Source organism: Rhinoderma darwinii, chromosome 6 (assembly GCF_050947455.1).
Source record: "Rhinoderma darwinii isolate aRhiDar2 chromosome 6, aRhiDar2.hap1, whole genome shotgun sequence".
Lineage (NCBI taxonomy): Eukaryota > Metazoa > Chordata > Amphibia > Anura > Rhinodermatidae > Rhinoderma > Rhinoderma darwinii.
Window position 1 is genome coordinate 91,011,960 of NC_134692.1, and position 25,074 is coordinate 91,037,033.

At 41.5% G+C, this 25,074-nt stretch overlaps 1 long non-coding RNA gene across 1 annotated transcript; it reads left to right on the forward strand.

Annotated features, from left to right (window-relative positions):
- Positions 1–303: 303 nt before the first annotated feature.
- LOC142656372 (uncharacterized) lies at positions 304–24,712 on the forward strand. Its single transcript, XR_012849667.1, has 4 exons — positions 304–381; positions 22,207–22,325; positions 23,000–23,114; positions 24,396–24,712. It is a non-coding gene; the product is annotated as an uncharacterized LOC142656372 (long non-coding RNA).
- Positions 24,713–25,074: the final 362 nt, after the last annotated feature.

Here is a 25,074-nt window from a genome sequence, read left to right on the forward strand (position 1 = left end):
TCAGTGTGAACAGGACCAAAAAACATCTCCACCTCCCATTGAAATCAATAGGAGGCAATTTCGGGCATGTTTTCCCCTGGTATTTGCTGCGGCAAAAACTCAGTGTGAACATGCAGCTTCAAAAACGGCTGAAAATCAGAGGCACAGCTCCGTAGTTTTCAGCCGTTTTTGACTCGCGTGTGAACATAGCCTTATCTGATTTAGCATGGGTTTTAAAATGTGTTCAGCAATGAAAGGGTGTTTCTGATTAGAGCTCCGGCGAGCGGGGGTGGGGGCGTGGCCAACTAATTAAGAAGATATAAATACAGCTGCTCGGCGCACTGCTCGTGTGGTTTTCGGCCAAGTGTGAGCAGAAGATGTGGAGGAGCCTGCCAGGATAATGTAAATAACGCCATGTTGGTTTGTGCCCCTCCATGTGCTGGCAGCGATCTGCACGTGATGCCCATTTCATTGCTCTGTTTGTATCTGTTGCTGTGTTTAATCTGTACCTGTAATTTATACGTTAGTGCTGATTACGATCAGTTTTTTAATGTTTTATAATTTTATATTCGCTCAGTTACACATTTAGTAGAGGAACTGCAATAGTAATAACTTTACATAAAGAGTTTGGTTCTCACGTTGTGGTATAAATAAATATTTTACCGAAAATCGTTGTAAAACCGTGTCGTTTGGCCGCGATGTTGCGGAAATCGCGGCAAAAATTGCGTTTTTTTGGCGCAAATTGCACCAAACTGCCCATTTTTACAGTGATCTGTAAACCTAGCCTAATGGTGAAACAAAACTCCTTCCCAACAGCCTGCTTCACCTCGATTTTGATGCAATTTGCGCCAGGACCGCTCTGTTTTTTGCTACAATATTGTGCGGTTTTGGAGCAAATTGCATTAAAGCATGCTTGAAGAATCAATGTAGCCGGTGCGCTGAATTTATGAGCAAAAAAACCAAGTTGCTGTTGGCAAAATAATAAGGCTGGGTTCACACGACCTATTTTCAGACGTAAACGAGGCGTATTATGGCTCGTTTTACGTCTGAAAATAGGGCTACGTTACGTCGGCAAGCATCTGCCCATTCATTTGAATGGGTTTGCCGATGTACTGTGCAGACAACCTGTCATTTAAGCGTCTGACAGCTGTCAAACGCGGACGCGTAAAAATACAGCCTCGTCAAAAAGTGCAGGACACTTCTTTCAGACGTAATTTGAGCCGTTCTTCATTGAACTCAATGAAGCACAGCTCAAAATTTACGGCTGTTGGAGAAGCCTCGCAAAATGCGAGGAGGAGCAATTACGGCTGAAACGAGGCAGCTGTTTTCTCCAGGAAACAGTGTCATTTCAGACGTAAAAGCCTGCTACCGTGTGCACATACCCTGAGCCCTTGTTTCCCAGTTACCGAACGGATTATTATAATTATAAAGCGCAACTTTTCACTGTATTCAAGAACAAACTGGTATTAACCCCTTCCCGCCGCAGCCGTTTTTCAGATTTTCGGTTTTTACTCCCCACTTTCCAAAACCCATAACGTCTTTATTTTTCCGTCGATATAGTACTGTGAGGGCTTGATTTTTGCGGGACTAGTTGTAGTTTTTCGTAGCCCCATTTATTTTGCCATATAATGTACTAGGAAACGGGAAAAAAATTATTTGTGGGGTAGAAAATGAAAAAAACAGCTATTTCTCCATTGTTTTTGCGCTTTTTTTTGCAGAATTCACTGTGCCATTAAAACAACATGTTAGCTTTATTCTGTGGGACAACATGATTACGACAATGCCAAATATATATATATATATATATATATATAGTTTTTTCTATATTTAACTACTTTTACAAGTAAAAACCTAAGTGTAAAAAATAAAATTTATTGTCGCCAAATTCTGAGAGCCATAACTTTTCTTAATTTTCCGTCGATTAAGTGGTATGGGTATGTTCACATGGCTCATTTTCGGCAGTTTTTCGGGCCAAAAACGGCCGAAAAATCGGAAGCAGAACGCCTCCAAACCTGTGCCCATTCATTGCAACGGAAAAAACGGCGTTCTGTTCCGATGGGCCGTTTTTTTAATGCGGCTGTTTTGAAAAACGACTGCGAATAAAGTATAGGACCCTTCTTGGGACGTTTTTGGAGCTGTTTTTCATAGACTTGATTATATATTACATATCTAGAAAACCGCTCAAAAAACGCTGCGAAATTCGCGAGTGTCATAGGCTATGTTAACACACTTTTTTGCAATTCTGTTTGGAAGTTTGAGGACGATTTTCCTCTACCTGCACGCCGATTTTCGCTGCGTTTTTCGCCCGCGGCCATTGAGCGCCGCTTGCATAAAACGCTGCGAAACACGCTTTCTCTGCCTCCCATTGAAGTCAATGGGAGGTCAGAGGCGGAAACGCCAGAAGATAGGGCATGTCGCTTCTTTCTCCTGCGAGCCGGTTCTACCGCTCGCGGGAGAAAACCGCCCCCGCCTCCCATTGAAATAGACGGGAGGCATTTTCGGGCCGTTTTTTACAAGCTTTTTGGCGCGGTTTCCATGTAAAAAAACTAGTCAAAAAAACTGTGTGAACTTGGCCTAAACGTCTGAAAACCAGCAGCCGTTTTCCTTTGAAAACCACTCCGTATTTTCAGACGTTTTTAGTCTAGTGTGAACATACCCTAAGGCCTCATGCCCACGACCGTAAAAACTCCCGTAATCACGGGCCCATAGACTTCTATTGGCCACAGGTACCTTCCCGTATGCTTACAGGAAGGTGCCCGTGTCGTTGAAAAAATATAGAACTTGTCCTATTTCAGGCCGTAATTACTGCACGGCCAGCCCATAGAAGTCTATGGGGTTCCCGTAATTACGGGTGACTACGTGTGTGTACCCGTAATTACGGAAGCGTTGGTAGGCGACGTCAGTACATAGTCACTGTCCAGGCTGCTGAAAGAGTTAAACGATCGGCAGTAACTGTTTCAGCACCCTGGACAGTGACTACCGATCACAATATAGATAAAGCTGTAAAAAAAAAAAAAAGATGTTCATACTTACCCCGAACTCCCTGCTTCTTCCTCCAGTCCGGCCTCCTGGGATGACGTTACAGCCCATGTGACTGCTGCAGCCAATCACAGGCCAATCACAGGCTGCAGCGGTCACATGGACTGCCGTGTCATCCAGGGAGGTTGGACTGGATGTCAAGAGAGGGACGCGTCACCAAGGCAACGGCCGGGTTAGTATGAATTTCTTTTACTTTTACCTCGGAAAGGGCTGTCCCTTCTCTCTATCCTGCACTGATAGAGAGAAGGGGCTGCCGATTAGTGCAATTTTGCAGCCAAAAACGTGGTCCATAAATACTGGTGCAATACGGGTCGAATACATGTGACCAAGGACCCGTATTTACGCCAGTATTTACGGATGGACAAAAATACGGTCGTGTGCTTGAGGCCTAAGGGGTTATTTTTTGCAGGATAAGCTTTAGTTTTTAATTATGCCATTTTGGAGTACATGTGACGTTTTGATCACTTTTTATTTCATTTTTTGTGGGAGATGAGGTGACTGAAAAATAGTTTCTGGCGTTTAAATTTTTATTTTTTTACGGTGTTCACCGTGCGGGTTAAATAATGATATATTGTAATAGTTCAGACTTTTACGGATGCGGCGATATCAATTATGTCTATTTTTTTACTGTGCTCCAGGGGGAAAAGGGGGGTGTTTTTGACCATTTAATTTATTTTTTATTTATGTTTTACAAAAACTTTATTATACAAATTTTTACTTTTTTCTTTTTATTAGTCCCCCTAGGGGACTTAACCAGCGATCTTAGATTGCTTGTAGATATACAGCAAAACTAATGTAAAGCAGTATATTGTGATTCTGACAGGCTTAATAGCAGCGCAAAGATGGCGGACCTGGGGGCCTTCATTAGGCCCCCAGGCAGCCATAGCAACCATTGCCACCCTGCGATTGCATTGCGGGCGGCGCGATGAGCCTCTTAGAGGGGGTCTCCCCCTCTGTCTAACGATTTAAATGCCGCGGTCGCTATTGACAGACATTTAACGAGTGGAATCCCGCTCGTTACTCTGAAGTGTTGGCTGTAACATACAGCCGACGCCCGCTTTATATGGATACGTCAAATGTCAGGAAGGAGTTAAAAAGGTCCATGCAGCTAATGGTCCAAGCGATTGTGTACATGTCAATTTAACAATGTATCACGCTCATTGTAAAGTCTATATGATGTATCAAAGCCACACACCAAGATGGGACATGTCACTTTTTTTTCACGTGAGTGTTTTTTTCTGCTTGCGGCATAAATACGCCTCCACCTCCCATTGAATTTAAAGGGAGGCAATTTTGGGCGTCTTTTGCCGCGGTTTCCGCTGCAAAAAATGTGTCATAAAACTCCATGTGAACAGGGCCTTAAAGTTTAACCCCTTCCCGCTCCTCGACGTACTATTAGGTCATGGTAGCTGTATCGTTCGCGCTCCATGACCTAATAGTACGTCTCGGGAGTAACGGCTGTTTCGGCCGTCCTCCCGACACATACAGGAGCTGTGACAGCTGCTGTCTCGTACAGCAGCTTTCGCAGCTACTACAGCGGGGACCGATCGCTGTGTCCCCGCTGATTAACCCCTTAAAAGCCGCGTTCAATAGGGATCGCGGATTTTTAGGGGTTAAGCTGCCATCGCCAGCCTGCTACAAGATAGCGAATGGCGATGGTGACCATGGCAACTGGACGCCTTACAATGGCGTACGGCTATGCCATGGACGGAAGCCTAGTGGGTCCTGACGAAGTCAGGACCCACTATGCTTGCTGTAAGTGAGTAGCTGACAGCTCTAATACACCACTACGCATGTAGTGCAGTGTATTAGAATAGCGATCAGGGCCTCCTGCCCTCAAGTCCCCTAGTGGGACAAAGTAATAAAGTAAAAAAAAGATGTGTAAAAATAAGAAAATAAGTTTTAAAAGTGATAAAAGTAAAAGTCCCCCTTTTCCCCTTCTCAGTCCTTTATTTTTAATAAAAATATATAAACAAACTATACATAATTGGTATCACCGTGTCCGTAGCGGCCTGATCTTCAAAATTATTTAGTTATTTATCCCGCGCGGTGAACGCCGTAAAAGAAAATAATAAACCATACCAGAATCACTATTGTTTGGTCACTTCACTACAGTTCGTTACGCAAAAAATAAGTTCTCGCACGGCTTTCATGATGGAAAAATAAAAAAGTTCTGGCTCTTAGAATAAGGTAACACAAAAAGTGAATGATTTTTTACAACATGTATTTTCATTGTGCTAACGCCATAAGACATAAAAAAACTATAAATTTCTGGTATCGCCATAATCGTATCGCCCGGCAGAATAAAGTCAATGTGTCACTTATAGCGCACGGTGAACGCTGTAAAAAAAAATAGAATAAAATGACAATAGTAGAATTGCTGTTTTTTAGTCACCACGCCACCTAAAAATAGAATAAAAACGTATCAAAAAGCCGCATGCACCCCAAGAAAACTACAATGAATTCCTCAAGGGGTCTAGTTTCCAAAATGGGGTCACTTTTGGGGGGGTTTCCATTGTTTTGGCACCACAAGACCTCTTCAAACCGGACATGGTGCCTAATAAAAAAGAGGCCTCAAAATCCACTAGGTGCGCCTTTGCTTCGGAGGCCGGTTCTTCAGTCCATTACCGCACTAGGGCCACATTTGGGATATTTCTCAAAACTGCAGAATCTGGGCAATACGTATTAAGTTGCTTTTCTCTGGTAAAACTTTTTGTTATAGAAAAAAAATGGTGTAAAAAGGATTTTCTGAGAAAAATAAATGTCAATTTCACCTCTACTTTGCTCTAAATATCTGAAACACCTAAATGGTTCATAAACGTTCTAAATGCTGTTGTGAATACTTTGAGGGGTCTAGTTTCTGAAATGGGGTGTTTGATAGGGGTGTCTAATATATAGGCCCCTCAAAGCAACTTCAGAACTGAACTGGAACCTAAAAAAATAAATAAATTAGGCAATACTTCGCTTCTTACATTATACTGATAATGAGCCGTGCCCACCCCGAGATGACCCCAGTTTTGATTGTTCGTATAAACGGAGACCCCTATTAGACAGTTTCAGTGCCCGGTTTTCCCAAGCATACACCTCAAGAAGTGTATTTCTATTGATGAGTCCTTGGTACATTTTAACCCCTATCCGCACCAGGACGTAACTGTCCGTCGTCGCGGGAGGTTACTTCTTGTACGAGGACGTATAGTTACTGAGTTTTTCCCGGTGCACACTGTCGGCAACAGTGTGCATCGGGAACCGGGAGGTCAGCTGTCGCCGACAGCTGACACTCCACTCTTGCCGACCAGCGGTCCTTTGCTGCTGGTTTCGGCGAATTAACCCCTTATATTTCGGCGATCAGGTGCAATCGCCGAATTTTGGGGGTTTCTAACATATCGGCAGACCCTGGTCCGACATCGCGGGGTTTGCCGATAGTTACTATGGTAAACGGAAGCCAAACAATGGCTTCCGGGTTTGACATGGACGGAAGCCCATCAGGACCAACCTTCGGCTGGTCCTGATAGGCTTCCTGTCAGAGTAACAGGAAGTCACTGTGTCGTTCCCGATGGCACACTGTCGGCGACAGTGTGCATCGGGAACTTGGAGATCAGCTGTCCCCGACAGCTGACACTCCAGTGTTGCCGATCAGCGGCTCATCGCCGCTGATTTCGGCAATTAACCCGTTAAATGCGGGGCTCGATTGCGATCTCCGCATGTAGCGGGTTTGTTGCGCATCAGCAGCCCCCATGCAATCGTGGGGGCTTCTGATGCTTGTGATGGCACCCGGGGGCCAGACAATGGCCCCCAAGTCTGCCATGTATGTCAGCCTATGGGGATCAGCCTCTGCTGATCCTCGTAGACCAACTGTCAGAGTGACTGGGACGTCACACTGACAGTTGGAATACATTACACTACCTAGGTAGTGTGATGTATTCTAGCAGCAATCAGAGCTGCAGGTAAAAAAAAGAAAGTGTAAAAAGTAAAAAAAAGTTAATAAAAATGTTTTATAAAAGTGTAAAAATAAAAGGTTTTGTTTTCCTATAATAAGTCATTTATTATCGGGAAAAAATGAAAACGTTAAAAAAAAAGTACACATATTTGCTATCACCGTGTTCGTAACAACCCAAACTATGAAACTATAATGTTCATTTTTCCGCATGGTGAACGCCGCAAACAAAATAAACGGAAAACTGTCATCATCGCTATTTTTTGGTCACCACCCCTCCCAAGATGTACAATAAAAAGTGATCAAAAAGTCGCAATTACCCCAAAATGGTACCAATAAAAACTACAACCCGTCACGCAAAAAACAAGACCTCCCACAGCTTTTTTGATGAAAAAATAAAAGTTACGGCTCAGAATAGCGTGTCTCAGAAAATAAATTATTTTATAGAAACTTAATTTTATTGTGCAAACGCTGCAAAACTTAAAAAACACTATACACATATGGTATCGGCGTAATCGTACCGACCGGCAGAATAAATTAAAACGTAATTTATTGCGCACGGTGAACGCTGTAATAAATAAACAATTTAAAGCGCCAAAATCGCTGTTTTTTTGGTCACCTTAGCTCTAAAAAAGATCCTGAGGGGCCAAACTGCTCACTATACCCCTAGAAAAATTCCTTGAGGGGTGTAGATTCCAAAATAGGGTCACTTGTGGGTGGTTTCCACTGTTTTGGTCCCTCCAGGGCGTTGCAAACCCGACATGGCACTGAAAACCAATCCAGCAAAATCTGCGCTCCAAAATCCAAAAGGCGCTCCTTGCCTCCTGAGCCCTGCTGTGGGTACAAACATCAGTTTACGACCACATATGGGGTATTGCCGTAATCGGGAGAAATTGCTTTACAAATGTTGGGCGGCTTTTTCTCCTTTATTCCTTGTAAAAAATAAAAAATTCTATGTTTCCATAGAAAAATAGGTGATTTTCATCTTCACAGACTAATTCCACTAAATTCTGCAAAAAATGGGGTCACTTTTTGGGGTGTTCGACTTTTTTGGTACCACAAGACCTCCTCAAACCTGACATGGTGCCTAAAATATATTCCTAAAAAAAGGAGGCCCCAAAATCCACTAGGTGCTCCTTTGCCTCTGCGGCCTGTGTTTCAGTCCATTAGGACACTAGGGCCACATGTTGGATATTTCTAAAATCTGCAGAATCTGGGCAGTAAATATTGAGTTGCGTTTGTCTGGTAAAATGAAATGAATTTCGGCAAAAAAAATGAAATTTGTAAATTTAACCCCTACTTTGCCTTAATTCCTGTGAAACGCCTAAAGGGTTAAAATACTTTCTAAATGTGGTTTTGAATACCTTGAGGGGTGTAGTTTTCAAAATGGGTTGATATATGGGCACTTTCTAATATATAAGGCCGTCAAAGCCACTTCAGAACTGAACTGGTCCATGAAAAAATGGCCTATTGAAATTTTATTGAAAATATGAGAAATTGCTGCTTAAGTTCTAAGTCTTGTAACGTCCTAGAAAAATAAAGGTACGTGAAAAAAAATGATGCAAACATAAAGTAGACATATGGGGGATGTTAACTAGTAACTATTTTGTGTGGCATTATGATCAATTTTACAAGGAAATACATTTGAATTTAGAAAAATTCAAATTTTTGCTAAAATGTGAAGTTTTTCACAAATATTGAATTTGTCGACCAAATTTTTTTACTAACATAAAATACAATATGTCACGAGAAAACAATCTCAGTATCGGTTGGATAGGTAAAAGCATTCCGGAGTTATTACCACATAAAGTGACACATGTCAGATTTGAAAAAATCATCTGTATCCACAAGGCCAAAACAGGCTGTATCCTAAAGGGGTTAAGGGGAGGCTTCAATTCCGCGAGTACCTGCCGGGTAAGAGGGCAAGGTATGGAGTGAAGATGTATAAACTGTGGAGAGTTCATCAGGGTATACGTACAGATTTAGGATATATGAAGGGAAGGATACCAGTGTTCAGCCCCCAGAATGCCACCCTTAGGCCTCATGCACACGACCGTAGCCATGTGCACGGCCGTGATATTCGTGTTGGCCGGCTGTGGACTGTCAGCCGCGAGCCGCCCGCAAATTGCGGGACATGCACATTGCCGCGGCCATTATTTTCAGTGAGCCTCGACCGCAGAAGACAGCCGTAATAAGACAGGTCCGTTCTTTCTGCGGTGCGGGCTCCCGGGCCATGCACGGCCCATAAAAACTACGGTCGTGGGCATGGCCCCATAGAAATGAATGGGGCCGCAATTCTTTAGTGTATTTTCGGGGGAATTGCGGCTGCAAAAGCACGTTCGTGTGCATGAGCCCTTACTGGGAGTTAATGCAAAAATTGTGTGGGATTTGGTGCAGCCACTTCTGGACCAGGGTTACCACCTCTACCTGGATAATTTTTATACCAGCATCCCACTCTTCAAGTGCCTCGCTTCCAGAAGTCCTGAGGCATGTGGCACTGCTAGAAGAAATACGAGAGGCCTCCCTAAGACTCTGCTTGGGCAAACAAGAAGGGGTGAGAGCAGGGCACAATCTAGCAGCAACATATTGTGTGTCAAGTACAAGGACAAGAGATGTCACACCAGTACCCATGTACCCGTATGAGGTACCAGTACATAGATCCCCAAACCAGACTGCATCCTGGACTACAATAGGTACATGGGAGGGATGGACTTGTCCGATCAAGTCCTGAAACCCTACAGCGCCATGCGGTGTGGTATAAGAAGCTGGCTGTGCACATCATACCGATGGCATTGTACAATGCGTATGTGCTATGTCGATGTGCAGGCCAGAGGGGTACATTCCTGGAATTTCAAGAGGTGGTTATCAAGAAACTAATTTTAGGGACCAAGAATTTTGTTTGAATTCCCAGCCCAATTCAAATAAGTTATGTGAAAAAACTATGGGGTCAAAATGGTCACAACACCAATAAATGAATTCCTTGAGGGGTGTAGTTTCCAAAATGGGGTCACTTCTGATGGGTTTCCATTGCTTTGATACCTCTGGGGCTCTGCAAATACGACATGGCACCCGAAAACCAATCCAGCAAAATCTGCACTCCAAAGAACACACAGCGCTCCTTCCCTTTTGAGCCGTCCCATGGGCCCAAACGTCAGTTTATCGCCACAAATGGGGTATTGCTGCATTCCGGAGAAATTGGGCAACAAAATTGGGTATTTTGTTCCCTGTGAAAATAAGACATTTTGATGAAAAATGACATCATATTGGAAAAAATTTCATTTTTAATTTCACAGCCCAATTCAAACACGTGCTGTGTAAAAACTGTGGGGTCAAAATGGTAACAACCGTAAATGAATTCCTTGAGGGGTGTAGTTTCCGAAATGGGGTCACTTTTTTGGCACCTGAACAGCTCTTCAAACCTGGCATGCTGCATAAAATATATTCTAATAAAAAAGAGGCCTCAAAATGCACTAGGTGCTTCTTTGCTTCTGGGGCTTGTGTTTTAGTCCAGGAGCGCACTAGATCCATATGTGGGACATTTCTAAAAACTGCAGAATCTGGGCAATACATATTTAGTAGTGTTTCTCTGGTAAAACCTTCTGTGTTACAGAAAAAAATTGAATCCAATTGAAATTCAGCAAGAAAAGTTAAATTTGTAAATTTCACCTACTTTTCTATAATTTCTGTGAAATGCCTGAAGGGTTAAATAAACTTTCTAAATGCTGTTTTGAATACTTTGAGGCGTCTAGTTTTCAAAATGGGGTGTTTTATAGGGTTTCTAATACATAGGCCCCTCAAAGCCACTCGGAACCGAACAGGTACCTTAACCCCATAGTGACCAACAATACGCCTATTCACGTGAGCCTAGTCATAAGTCCTGCATGGGTCACCCGTGCAGGCTGGAGCGGGGGCTCAGCTGTCTGATGGCAGCTGGACTCCTGCTCCAACACCCGCGATCGAAGTTTACTTCGATCGCGGCCGATTAACCCGTTAAATGCTGCAGTCAATAGCGACCGCGGCATTTAACTTGTTTACAGAGGGAGTAAGCTCCCTCTGTCACCCATCGGCGGCCCACAAATGCAATCGCGGGTCTCCGATGGGGTGTCATGGCAGCCGGGGGCTTGATAAAAGCCCCCAGGTCTGCTCTGAATATATGCCTGTTAGGACGCCCTGGAGGCACGTCCTAATAGATTGCCTGTCAGATTTACACTGACGGGCAATAATGCTCTGGTATACGAAGTATACCAAAGAATTACAGCAGCGATCTCAAGATCGCACAGTAAAGTCCCCTAGTGGGACTAATGAAATAAACTAAATAAAACCACTTATGATAGAAAAAATGGATTTAGTTTTTTACTGTAATTTTTATTAATCTTTATTTCACATTTATTATTTAAGTGTAAAAAATAAAATATAAGTACACATATATGGTATCGCCGCAACCATAATGACTCCATTAATAAAGTTAATATGTCATTTAAACCGCAAGGTGAACACTGTTAAAAAAAAAAAAACGCAGAAAAACAATGGCGAAATTTCAATTTTTTTCAATTGCCCCCCAAAAAAGTCATAATAAAAATGAATCAATAAATCCCATGCACCCCAAAACAGTGCCAATCAAAACTACGTCTCGTCCCGCAGAAAACAAGCCCAAAAAATCACTACATTGATGGAAAAATAAAAAAGTGACAGCTTTTGGAAAGCAACAATGCAAAAACAAATCATTTTAGTTCAAAAGTGTTTTTATTGTGCAAAAGTCGTAAAACATAAAAAACCTCTACATATGTGCTATCGCCGTAATCATACCGACCCATAGAATAAAGGTAACATGTTATTTACGCCGCACAGTGAACGGCGTCAATTTAAAAACGCATAGAACCATGGTGGCTTTTTTTATAATCCCCCCCCCCCAAAAAAGATACTAAAAGTTAATAAAAATTTTCTATGTACCCTAAAATGGTGCTATTAAAGAGTACAACTAATCCCGCAAAAGTCCTCATACAGCTATGTAGACGAAAAAATAAAAAAGTTATAGCTCTTTGAATGCGACTATAGAAAAACAAATAAAATCGCTTGGTCATTAGGGCCTAAAGTGGGCTGGTCACTAAGGGGTTAAAAAGCTTTTGATTTTTTTAAAAATATGAGAAATTGCTGTTTATATTCTAAGCCTTGTAACGTCCAAGAAAAATAAAATAATGTTCAAAAAAACGATGCCAATCTAAAGTAGACATATGGTAAATGTGAACTAGTAACTATTTTGGGTGGTATAACATCTGTTTTACAAGCAGATGCATTTAAATTCTGAAAAAGGCTATTTTTTTTTATAAATTTCCTCTAAATTTTGCAATTTTTCACCTATAAATACTGAATATATCGTCCAAATTTTACCACTAACATAAAGCCCAATGTGTCACGAGAAAACAGTCTCAGAATCGCTTGGATAGGTTTAAGCATTCCGACGTTATTACCACATAAAGTGAAATATGTCAGATTTGAAAAATGGGCACATCTCAAGCACCGCTGAAGAAAGCGGGATTGAGGCGTGTGCCAGGGTTGTCGTCGTCTTTGTCGGGTGGTTCGGAGTGTAGTGGGGGCTGGTTCATCCAATGCATTTGAGAGTGTTATTATAAAGTTTGGCAGCCAGATTGGGACAGGAGAGGGAAGAGATAGGGGACAATGAGGACTGTAGACTGTCTATGAGTTTCACAGTGTTAATGGCATGTAGATTTCTGTATGTCTGATACGTAGGGATGACCTGAGGAGGCAGAGAATATTTGATAGTAAAGCAGAGAAGATTGTGGTCAGAAAGCGGGAGAGGAGAGTTAATAAAGTCAGAAACTGAGCAGAGCCGGAAGACCAGGTCAAGTGAATGCCCGCCTTCATGTGTATGAGAGTTAGTAAGTTGTGACAGACCGAGGGACGAAGTTAAAGATAGAAACTGGGAGGCAGATGAGGAGATTGGGTTATCAATGGGGATGTTGAAGTCACCCATGATGAGAGTGAGTGTTTCAGAGGATAGAAATTGTGGAAGCCAGGCAGCAAAATGATCCAGGAATTGGCAGGGTGAGCCCGGTGGGCGGTAGACAACTGCCACTCGGAGGGGAAAAGGGTAAAAAAGTCTGAGGGTGTGGACTTCAAAAGAGGGAAATGTGAGTGAGGGGACCGGGGGAATGACCTGGAAAGTGCAGTGTGGGGAAAGAAGTATACCTACTCCTGCACCCTGCCTGTTCTCCGTTCTGGGGGCATGAGAGAACTGGAGACCACCATAAGATAGAGCAGCAGGGGAAGCAGTGTCAGACAGGTGTAGCCATGTTTCTGTAAGAGCCAGAAGGTTGAGAGAGTTAGAAAGGAATAAGTCATGACTAAAGGTGAGTGTGTTGCACACGGACCGAGAGTTCCAGAGAGCACAGTTAAAAGAGACAGGAGAAGACATACAGGGAATGGTAAAAAGATTTGCAGGGTTTCTATGTGTGGCAGGTAAGTGGTTGAGCTTGGCAGAAGAAAAGGGTGGCCCAGGGTTGGGAGAGATGTCCCCTGCAGCTAATAGCAGGAGAATGGAGAGAGACAGCAGATGGTTCTGTGATTTATGAGAGCGTTTTTTATGTTGGGCAGTGGAATGAGATGGGGTAAGTTGACTGAGGAAAGTGAATGGTGAATGGGAGCTGTACATGGGGGAGGCCAGGAGAGAAGGACTGATGTGGACTGTTTTTTAGCAAGTCTTAAATGGGCGATAGGATTGAAAACCAAGAGCAGCTCTAATGATGAGAGCGGTGGCAAACATTTTTGTTTACAGATCGTTCGAAATCTAATATTTAGAGCGTGGGCTAGTTTGTCTGGTTTGGTAATGCAGCTTACCTGTCACTGACCCTGTGCAACTGCCATGTATAACTGCCAGGACACTTTGACAGTATGACACTTAGACAGAGATGACTTCTGCCTTCGTGCCCCCCTGCACGAGTGCCTTCACCATATGCTACATCTAAATTTATAGGGAGTAGATGCTCAGATCTAGGCCTAATTAAGCTCGTTCAGCTATTAATCAAATCAACTAGACACATGAGGTGAAAAGCTATGCAGAGATAAACAAACAAACTAGCAGGTCTGGATGATCATAAAACTTAACGACGATCAAACACTGACAAAACTTAGGGTATGTTCACACGGCCAAATTTCAGACGTATACGAGGCGTATTATGCCTCGTTTTACATCTGAAAAGACGGCTCCAATACGTCGGCAAACATCTGCCCATTCATTTGAATGGGTTTGCCGACGTACTGTGCAGACGACCTGTTATTTACGCGTCGTCGTTTGACAGCTGTCAAACGACGACGCGTAAAAATACAGCCTCGTCAAAAGTGCAGGACACTTCTTTGGACGTTTTTGGAGCTGTTTTCTCATAGACTCCAATGAAAACAGCTCCAAAAACGGACGTAAAAAACGCACCGAAAACGGCGCGAAAAACGCCGCGAAAAATGTGAGTTGGTAAAAAAACGTCTGAAAAGCAGGGTCTGTTTTCCCTTGAAAACAGCTCTGGATTTTCAGACGTTTTTGTTGACTACGTGTGAACATACCCTTAGAGATAACATTAGACTATATAGCAAGACAGGAAAGCAGAGTACCATAAAATACAAGTTTCAGCTTTTTGAAATGCAGCTACAGCAGGGATGAGGTTTGCTCGGTTATATAAATCACAATGAGCCACCTTATACAAATGACAATTTTGAAATATAGGTTATTACAACTTTATGGATCTATCAATTAAAAACACTATGCCCTTTGGGATTAAACTTGGACTTTGAATTAAAATGTTTTCTTTAAATCACAGCTCTAATTACATCCATACATTTTTTCTTTTTTGTAGCCACCTTCTAACCAAAAAAGAAAATAAAAAGGGTATTTTACCCACATGTATAAGATGTAAGATCGGTATATAATATTGTAAGATAAACACATAATGTTGTAATAACCTATATTTCAAAATTGTCATCTACAACCGTCTGAGCGGTAAAAAACTCATTTTATATCTAATACATTGCACTACTTAGGTAGTGCAATGTGTTAGAAATAAGAACATCAGACAGTTGGACCTTCAAGTCCCCTATTGGGACTTGAAAAAGTGTAAAAAAAAGTGTAAAAAAATACGTTTGAAAACAATAAATGTTTCAAGTAATAAAATAAAACACAATCGCCCTTTTTCTCTTATCAAGTCCTTTATTATTGAAGAAAAATAAGAAACCATACGTATTTGGTATCGCTGCGACAAATAACGACCTGAGGTATCAAAATATTATATTTATTGCACGCTGTGAACAGCGTAAAAAAAAACCGTAAAAAACTATACCAGATTTTCTGTTTTTTGGTCACTTGGCCCTACAAATATTGGAATAAAAACAGAGAAAAAAGTCGCACGTATTCAAAAATGGTACCTAGAAAAACTATAGCTTGTCTCGCAAAAAAACAAGCCCTCATACAGCTCCGTCGACAAAAGAATTAAAAAGTTATGGCTCTCACAACTTGGCGACAGAAAAAATACATTCTTTTTACAAAAGTAATTTTATTGTGCAAAAAGTTGTAAAACATAAAAAAGTTCTATAAATTAGGTATCGCTGGAATCGTACTGACCCACAGAATAAAGATATGTAATTTATAACACGTGGTGAACGCTGTATAAAAAAACCTAAAAAAAACTGCCAGAATTGTGTTTTTTTGTTTACCTGGCCTCCCAAAAAATAGGATAAAAGGTGTACCCCAAAATGGTACTAATAACTACAGCCCTCATACCACTACGTCTATGGAAAAAATAAAATTAGTTATGGCTCCATTAAGTCAGGAAAAATATGCAGTTGTGCAGCCCGAGGGAAACATTTCTTCTGTTTCAAGAGGCGATTTATCAAGGACCTAAAATTAGGGAACCAGGAAGGGGAGGGCCCACGCATATCCGCTGGAAGCGACGGTGCCCGTATTATACCAGGACAACACTTTCCCAGCAAAATTCCCCAAACTGCAAAGATGCGGTGTGTGGACTAAAAGGGGCATAAGAAAGGACGCCATATATCAGTGCGACACTGGCCTGTGCGGAAAGGATTGCTTCACAGCGTAACACACATCTATGGATTATTTTATTGTTTTTTTACCACATTATTATACCACCTGACTATGCCCCTGATGTACTCTGCCCAGCTCACATATGCCCCACATTATAAATGGAAACACCAGTAATAATCAAACAAATCAACTACCAAGCAAAATCCGCTCTCCAAAAGCCAAATGGCGCTCCCTCCGCTCTGAACCCTACAGTGTGCCCGTGCCCAAACAGCAGTTTACTTCCACATATATAGCACCGTCATACCCGGGAGAACCCTTCTAACAATTTTTGGGGTGTCTCCTGTGACATAATCTGAGCATGACATATTTGCCACTGAAATGGCATATCTAGGGAAAAATATACATTTTTGATTTGCCCCATCCGCAGCGCATTCATTTATGCAAAAGACCGGTGGGGTGAAAATACTCACTACACCCCTTAATAAATGCCTTGAGGGGGTGTAGTTTCCAAATGGGGTCATTCTCAGGGGTTTCTTTTATTTCACATCAGAGCCTCGGCAATTGTGAACCAATACTTTGTAAATCGCCAAATTAGGCCTTAATTTTACATGGTACGCTTTCACTTTTGAGCCCTGTCAAATGTAGGGTGTCTCTAAAACCGGGAAACACAGCACAATAATTAGAGACCTGTCTTATGATGGTGGCACAAGCTGGGCACCACATATTGGTATATCTATGCAAAAAAATAAAATTTTCACTCTGCAACATCGAGTGCACGCTAATTTCTACATAACACCTGCAGGGTTAAAGAGGCTCCCACCAGATTATAAGTGCCCTGTCTCCTACATAATCTGATCGACGCTGTAATGTAGATAACCGCAGTGGTTTTTATTTTGAAAATCGATCATTTTTGAGCAAGTTATGAGCTAGTTTCGATTTATGCTAATGAGCTTCTCAATGGACAACTGGGCGTGTTTTTTACTTTTTACCAACTGGGTGTTGTACAGAGAAGTGTATGACGCTGACCAATCAGTGACTAATCAGCGTCATACACTTCTCATTGTTCCAGCCCAGCTTTTTTCACTGCACAATCACACTGTGCTGTGGATCATGCTGGGCTGGAACAATGAGAAGTGTAGGACACTGATTAGTCACTGATTGGTCAGCCTCATACACTCCTCTGTACAACACCCAGTTGGTAAAAAGTAAAAAAACACCCAGTTGTCCATTGAGAAAGTCATGAGCTAGTTTAGATTTATGCTAATAACTTGCTCAAAAATGATCGTTTTTCAAAATAAAAACCACTGCTCTTATCTACATTACAGCGCCGATCACATTATGTAGGAGATAGAGCATTTATAATCTGGTGACAGAGCCTCTTTAACATGCTTACTACACCACTAGGTAAATGCATTGAGGGGTGTAGTTTCCAAAATGGCGTCACTCCTGGGAGGGGGGGGGGGGGGGTTCCACTGTTTTGGGCCCTCAGGCGCCCAGCAAGCAATCCAGCAAAATCTGCACTCCAAATGGCGCTCCTTCCCTTCTGAGCCCTGCCGTGTGTCCAAACAGCAGTTTATGACCACATATGGGGTATTGCTGTACTTGGGAGAAATTGCTTTACAAATGTTGGGTTCTTCTTTTCCTTTATTTGTTGAGAAAATTAAAAATGTTGCGCTAACTTTATTGAAGAAAAAGGATTGTTTTTATTTTCACTGCCCAATTCGAATAAATTCTAACATCTATGTGGTCAAAATGCTTACTACACCGCTAGAAGAATTACTCAAGCGGTGTAGTTTCCTAAATGGTGTCACTTTTTGGGCGTTTTCATTGTTTTGTCCCCTCAGGGGCTTTGCAAATGTGACATGGCCTCCGCAAACCATTCCTGCTATATGTGAACTCCAAAAGCCAAATAGCGCTCTTTCCATTCTAAGCCCTGCCGTGTGTCCAAACAGCCGTTTATTACCACATGTGGGGTATTGTTTTACTCAGGAGAAATTGCTTTACAAATTTGTTTGTGCCTTTTCTCTTTTAGTCCTTGTGGAAATGAGAAAAAAAATCGCTAAACCTACATTTTCTTTAAAAACTTCCAATAATTTCTGTAAAAAACCTGTGCGGTCAAAATGCTCACTATACCCCTAGATAATTTCCTTGAGGTGTGTAGTTTCCCAAATGGGGGATTTCCACTGTTTTGGCACCGCAAGAGCCCTTCAAACCTGACATGGTGCCTAAAATATATTGTAATAAAAAGAACGCCCCAAAATCCTCTAGGTGCTCCTTTGCTTCTGTGGCCGGTGCTTCAGTCCAGTAGCATGCTACAGCCACATGTGGGATATTTCCTAAAACTGCAGAACCTGGGCAATAAATATTGAGTTGCATTTCTCGAAGACTTTGTTATAAAGAAAATTGGATTAAAAATTAATTACTGAAAAAAAATATGAAATGTATAAATATCACCTCTACTTTGCTTTAATTCCTGTGAAAAGTTTAAAGGGTTAAGAAATTTTCTAAATCCTGTTTTGAATACTTTGAGGGCTGAAGTTTTTAAAATGGGGGTGACTTTTTTTGGGGTTTCTAATATATAAGGCCCTCAAAGCTACTTCCCAACAGAACTGGCCCCTGTAAAAATAGCCTTTTGAAATTTTCTTGAAAATGTGAGAAATTGCTGCTAAAGTTCTAAGCCTTGTAACGTCCTAGAAAAAAGGATGTTCAAAAAAACTATGCCAATCTAAAGTAGACCTATGGGGGATGTTAGTTAGCAACAATTTTGTGTTATAACTGACTGTTTTACAAGCAGATACATTAATGTTGAGAAAAACGCTAATTTTGCAATTTTTCGCTAAATTTTGGTGTTTTTGACAAATACTGAACATATCGAGCAAATTTTGGCAGTAACATAAAGTCCAATGTGTCACGAGAAAACAATCTCAATCGCTTGGATAGGTTTAAGCATTCCAACGTTATTACCACATAAAGTGAAACATGTCAGATTTGAAAAATGAGGCTGTCCGTAAAGTCAAGTGGCTAAAGAGGGAAGGGGTTAATGTTACTAATGGTTTTTTTGTGTATTTTGTTTTTTACAGGTTGTTGGACTACGTCAGATTCAAGGATTTTAGATTACAGCATTTTTATTTTCATTACATTTAACTAGTGTTGTGTGGCCTTTTATTTCAAATATATATATATATATATATTTTTTTTTAACTTTATTACCACTGCCTTAGTGATGGTGGCTGTCTGATAGATGGCATCCATTACTAAGGCGGGGCTTAGTGTTAGCCGGTGCAGAGGCTAACACTCTCTCGCCCATTATTTCCCCGATACCCACCGCCACCAGGGATACTGGGAAGAGCCAGGTACGATCCAGTACCTGACCATCTGAAGTGACGGTCGGGCACTGGGGCGGCCGCAGGCTGGGAATTCCCAAAAACAATGGGCTTTCCCACCCTGCTAATGCAAGCCTGTGGTTTTGTCTGGCTGGATATGAAAAATAGGTGGGGACCCCCACATCTGTTTTTTTTTTTTTCAATAAACAATTGCTATAAAAATTATTTTTCATAACCAGCTAGATATTATAAAGCCGCTGCAGCCTAGCATTATCAGGGTGGGAAGGACCCTTGTTTTTGTGCTTTCCCAGGGTAATACCGGCCTGCTGCCGCCCCAGTTACCAACCATCACTTAAGATGGTCGGGTAGTAGATTGTACCCTGCTCTTTCTGGCACCCCTGGTGTCGGTGGGTATCGGGGTCATAATGGAGGGGTTAATGCTAGCCTCTTCACCGGCTAACACTAAGTCCCACCTCAGTAATGGACGCTGTCAGTCAGACAGCCGTCATTACTAAGTCAGTAGTAATAAAGTTATAAAAAACACCTATACAGAAAAAACATTTTATTGAAATAAAAGCGCCCCACATAACCATTTCAGTGAAAATAAAAATGCCGTCATCGAAGTAGTCCTCGAATCTGACGTATTCCAACAACCGAACCTGTAAAAAAACACAAAAAAAAGAAAACGCATTAGTACTACTAATAACTTAATAAGCAAAACAATTATACTTGCCATCCTGGGTCTGTCGAAATTAAGCAGTGACAGCTCTACGCGATCATTGGTTAGTTTACATGGTCCCAGGTTACGTCTGTTCATTGGCCTACTTTTAAAGTAGGATGATGTACTGAGGTAACGGGCATAGTTTTTTTTGCTCCAGTTGGGAGGGGGGCTGCTTCAGGAGTGATTTTTATTTTTCTAAAAAATAAGCTGACCTGATCAAGTATAGGGGAAATGGCCCCAGTGTTCATGTGAGGGAGGGGGCAGGGGAAGGATTGTTAATGGGTTAGCACTGAGCTTTTCTTCAAGGGTATGTCGTAGCGTAAACTCTACAGATTTTACGCAATGGATTTCATTGCAAAAAATCCGCAGTGTAATACAGTAGCTTAGAGTGGATGATATTTGAACAAATCTCCACACGCTGCATAAAAAACCTCACCGAAAACAGGTCATAATTTGATCTGCGGAGCGTTTTTTAATCCGGAGCATGTCCATTTATGCTGCGAGATCGCTGGTTTTCTGTCGCAGGTTTTCCCCTATTGAAGTCATCTGGCAGGTAAAATCCACAACAATTAACACATGGTGCGATTTTTTTTTTTTTTGCCGTTAAAGCTGCGTTTTCGGGGGTGTCGGCCCTAAAAGTGCCAAGGGCAGCACCAACTCCAAATATGGCCCTGTCTGGAGGGGTGACCACATTTTTCCATCAGCAGCATCCATTGAATAACATTGTGCACCATAAAGGAAACTATCAAGTGCCGTGTACAGCGTTATTAAATGGAGGCTTCTTATTTACGGGTCTCGTCACACGCCCCTCCATCAGTGGCCATATTTTGCCAGTATACCACTAGCTCAAAAACAAATCTCACTCCATTGCACCTTATAAAAATGGAAATAGTTACCATGAGAGGACAGTAGGAAAACGTGGATATCCGCAGTTCTCATCAGTTGCTAGATTACTAATATGTAAGAAGCGGACTGGAACCAAGGGACAGCTTCACTCGGACCATGGAGAGGGGATGACAGACCAGAGAATTGCATTACAGCAGTCATTTGCAGCTGTCGGTGCATGCTGACAGTTGTAGTTTCTCAACCGCTAGAGGCGCGGTTTGCCAGCTGCTGGATTAGTCTATAACCTGTCATCACTTCTCTCGAAGGTCAAAACGCGTAGGGCACTGTAGATTCGGCTCTTTCATTCTAGCCACCATAGTCTGACAAATCTGAAGTTATAGTATATCTTTCAACTGAATTTGTAATTGAAGACTGGCCTGTACAAATGTGTGCAGCAGCTTGCAAAGGCTTTCCACATAAAACTTATCAGTAATTATTTCCCCCTTAGAGGCTCGGTCACCACATTATAAGTGCCCTATCTTCGACATAATGTGATTGGCGCTGTAATGTAGATTATAGCAGTGGTTTTTTTTATTTAGAAAAACCATCTATTTTGACCAAGTTATTACCTATTTTAGCTTTATGCTAATGAGTTTCTTAATGCCCAATTGGGTGTGTTTATACTTTTGACCAAGTGGGCGTTGTACAGAGGAGTGCATGACGCTGACCAATCAGCGTCATACACTTCTCCATTCATTTACTCTGCACATAGTGATCCTGCGTTGTTCACTATGTGCAGCCACATACACACACACACACACACACACACTAACGTTACTGAAGTGTCTTGAGAGTGAATAGACATTGCTACCAGGACGCGATGTCTATTCACAATCCCGACACTACGCTAACGTTTGTGTGGGACTTACAGCACAGCAAGCGTAATCTTGCTGTAAATGAATGGAGAGGTGTATGATGCTGATTGGTCAGCGTCATACACTTCTCTCCACAACGCATTGGGCATTAAGAAAGTCATTAACATAAAGCTAAAATAGGTCATAATGTGAAAATAGATAGTTTTTCTAAATAAAAACCACTGCTGTAATCTACATTACAGCGTCGATCACATTATGTAGAAGATAGGCCACATAATGTGGTGACAGAGCCTCTTTAAAATAAAAACAAAAAAACTTTGCCTGAGGAAGAGTGGGGCATAATCTCATTTTGATTTTCTATGAACCCGTCGTGCTCTGTCCCCTAGTAAGCAGCACTATCCATGATGCTAAATGGTTTTCTTGGAGTGTTCTTAAAAGCTTACTTCTCTTGTTTTCTCTTTTAGCCTCAAGATTTATTGCTGCCTCCTGACACTGGACACCCAATTCCTAGAGAAATGTGAAACAACCAGATCTCCGTGCCAGCTTCTACCATGTCGTCGCTAGCCAGAGTTGCTTTCAAATAGTAGGTACATAGTTTAGTTCCTTAGTCTGAATGACTTTGTCATATCCAATGTCCTTGTCCCATAAACCTCCAACTACATGCTTTCTGTAGAAAGGCTAATCCTAATCCCCATAAATGTTTCTGGCCTTGACTGGGATTACCGTTCCCTGCCTTAGGCCTTTTGGCCAGCTAGAATAAAGTTCCTGGCTCTGGCTCTTCCTTTCAGGTATTTACATCCTATTTTCCTTTCCATAATGCCCCTTGGCTGTTTTTAGCATACCGTGTAATCTCATTAGCATTTCTAGGTTAATAGCATACATAATGGCTTTAGAATTCTAAACCATTACTGTAATAAACATAGTAATAAGGTGTTCACCATACAACTACATGGTGAAAATGTCAACCCATCCCTAGTTGCGGCAGGATAGGTAGTAGCTACTTGAGCATGATTTGCGCAACTTCTGTCAAAAGGATTAATGAAAACAGAAAAGCACCACGTGCTTTTCTTTTTACAAACATCCAAATGGAGTGTCATAATGATGGCGGCTGCGCGAAAACCACGCAGCGGCGCATCATATGATGCTGCCACACGGAGCTGTCAAGTGCCTTTTGCGCAGTCAAAACACCGAGTTTTTTGCGTGCGCAAAAGGCACACGCTCGTGTGAATCCAGCCTTAGTGTTTTTCTTTCTTGTAGGCATGAGAAGTTGTTTCTATCTACTGTGGACCTCCGAAGTAACCAACAACCACCCAACTTTGCCATCCATGTGCTAGTCATTCAACAAGACAGGGCAGGAAGCCAACATAAGATGGTATGTGTAATTTTTTCATTATTTTCCCACTTTACATTGTACCCAACACAAGAGGCAGAAAATGGCAGTCCTTCGCTGGTCTCAATAATTCCCTTCTCTCTGTTAAAACTAAAAAAATATTGATTCATAATCCCCCCGTTATGAATCAAATCTTTTTAGTGTTATTGGGGGAAAGGGATTGTTGGCATTGGTGATTTTGTTTATTTTCTTAATCTTTGGGTTTTATTAATAGTAGGACGACTTATGTTCTACTCAAAGTAGTTTACTTTTCACCTTTTCTGGTGAAGACCCACCCAATCATCCCAGATTTCCTTAATTTTTATATGGAGTAGTGCTGTATATGATTACGGCCTCCACCTAGTGCTAAAGTACATTGGCTTGTGATATTTCGTGAGACATGAAATGTACTCTGTAGATCCCATAGTACCAGGTTTTAAATGGCTATCCAAAGCTGGTTCCCAGAACTGCCCCTTTCATTTTCACTTAAAGGTATTATGGTTCATAAGCCCCCCCATTATGTATCAAGCCTTTCTGTGTTAATGAAGGGGTGGTGAAGGGTGTTGTTGGTAGACGGTTATTTAACTGGTAATTTCCCTTTAAAAGGTGGAGTTCATCTTCAGACTATGTTTGAGATGGGCAGTGTAAAGGTAGCTTGTAATCCATTATAGTGGCTTAATGTATGGCCATCAGGTGTAACGTTCCCTTTTTCAGGTTACTCCATTAGGAAGCTAAAGAAAAAATAAAGATTACAATGGCAGTCTGAAGCTGGTTCCCAAAACTGCCCTTTTCATGATCACTTAAAGTTATTATGGTTCGTAAGCCCCCCATTATGTATCAAGCCTTTCTATATTAATGGAGGGATGGTGAAGGGAGTTGGTGGTAGACTGCTGTTTAACTGGTAATTTCCCTTTAAAAGGTGGAGTTCATCTTCAAACTGTTTAAAATGAGCAGCGGTAGATTGTAATCCATTATGCAGGATAAATTAACATTATCAAGAATCCGGTTCAATCCTTCAGTGTAGGGGTTGGAAGGGAACTTCAGGTTGCAGGAAGGGGATAAAGATGTAATTTTACCAATATTAGTAGAGATGTGTAAAATGTTTTGGTAGCTGACCTTTTACGATGAACAAATCTTTATACAAAGGTACAAGGAACGTCATGTATCTAATCGGCAGTTGCAAATCCGTAAATGAATTTAGCAAAACTTTCCTAGTTTTAAATGCACTTCAATATACGGTCATTTGAGATAAATATAATCTGAGAAATGAGGTTTCTCTTCTAGGGTCTCGCTGACTGGGGAATACTCTGCATCTCTACATCTGCTATGCTGTGTAGTAATCATCCACTTGAAGTATCAAGAACACGTGCAACTTGGAGACTGGGCTGCACCGGATTCTTAACCCCTTCAGGACTGAGCCTGTTTTGGCCTTCAGGACGAAGCAGATTTTTCAAATCGGACGTGTCACTTTATGTGGTAATAACTCCGGAATGCTTTTGCCTATCCAAGTGATTCTGGGTGTTTTCTCGTGACATATTGTACTTTATGTTAAAGAAAAAATTTGGTAGATAAATTCAATATTTATTTGTAAAAAACACCAAGATTTAGAGAAAATTAGCAAAAATTTGCATTTTCTAAATTTAAATGTATACTTGTAAAACAGATAGTAATACCACACAAAATACTTACTAGTTTATATTTCCCATAGGTCTACTTTGTTTGCATCGTTTTTTGAACATTCTTTTATTTTTCTCGGACGTTACAAGGCTTAGAACTTTAGCAGCAATTTCTCATATTTTCAAGAAAATTTCAAAAGGCTGTTTTTTCAGGGACCAGTGCAGTTCTGAAGTGGCTTTGAAGGCCTTATATATTAGAAAGTACCCATAAATCACCCTATTTTGAAAACTGCACGCCTCAAAGTATTCAAAACAGCATTCAGAAAGTGTTTTAACCCTTTAGGTGT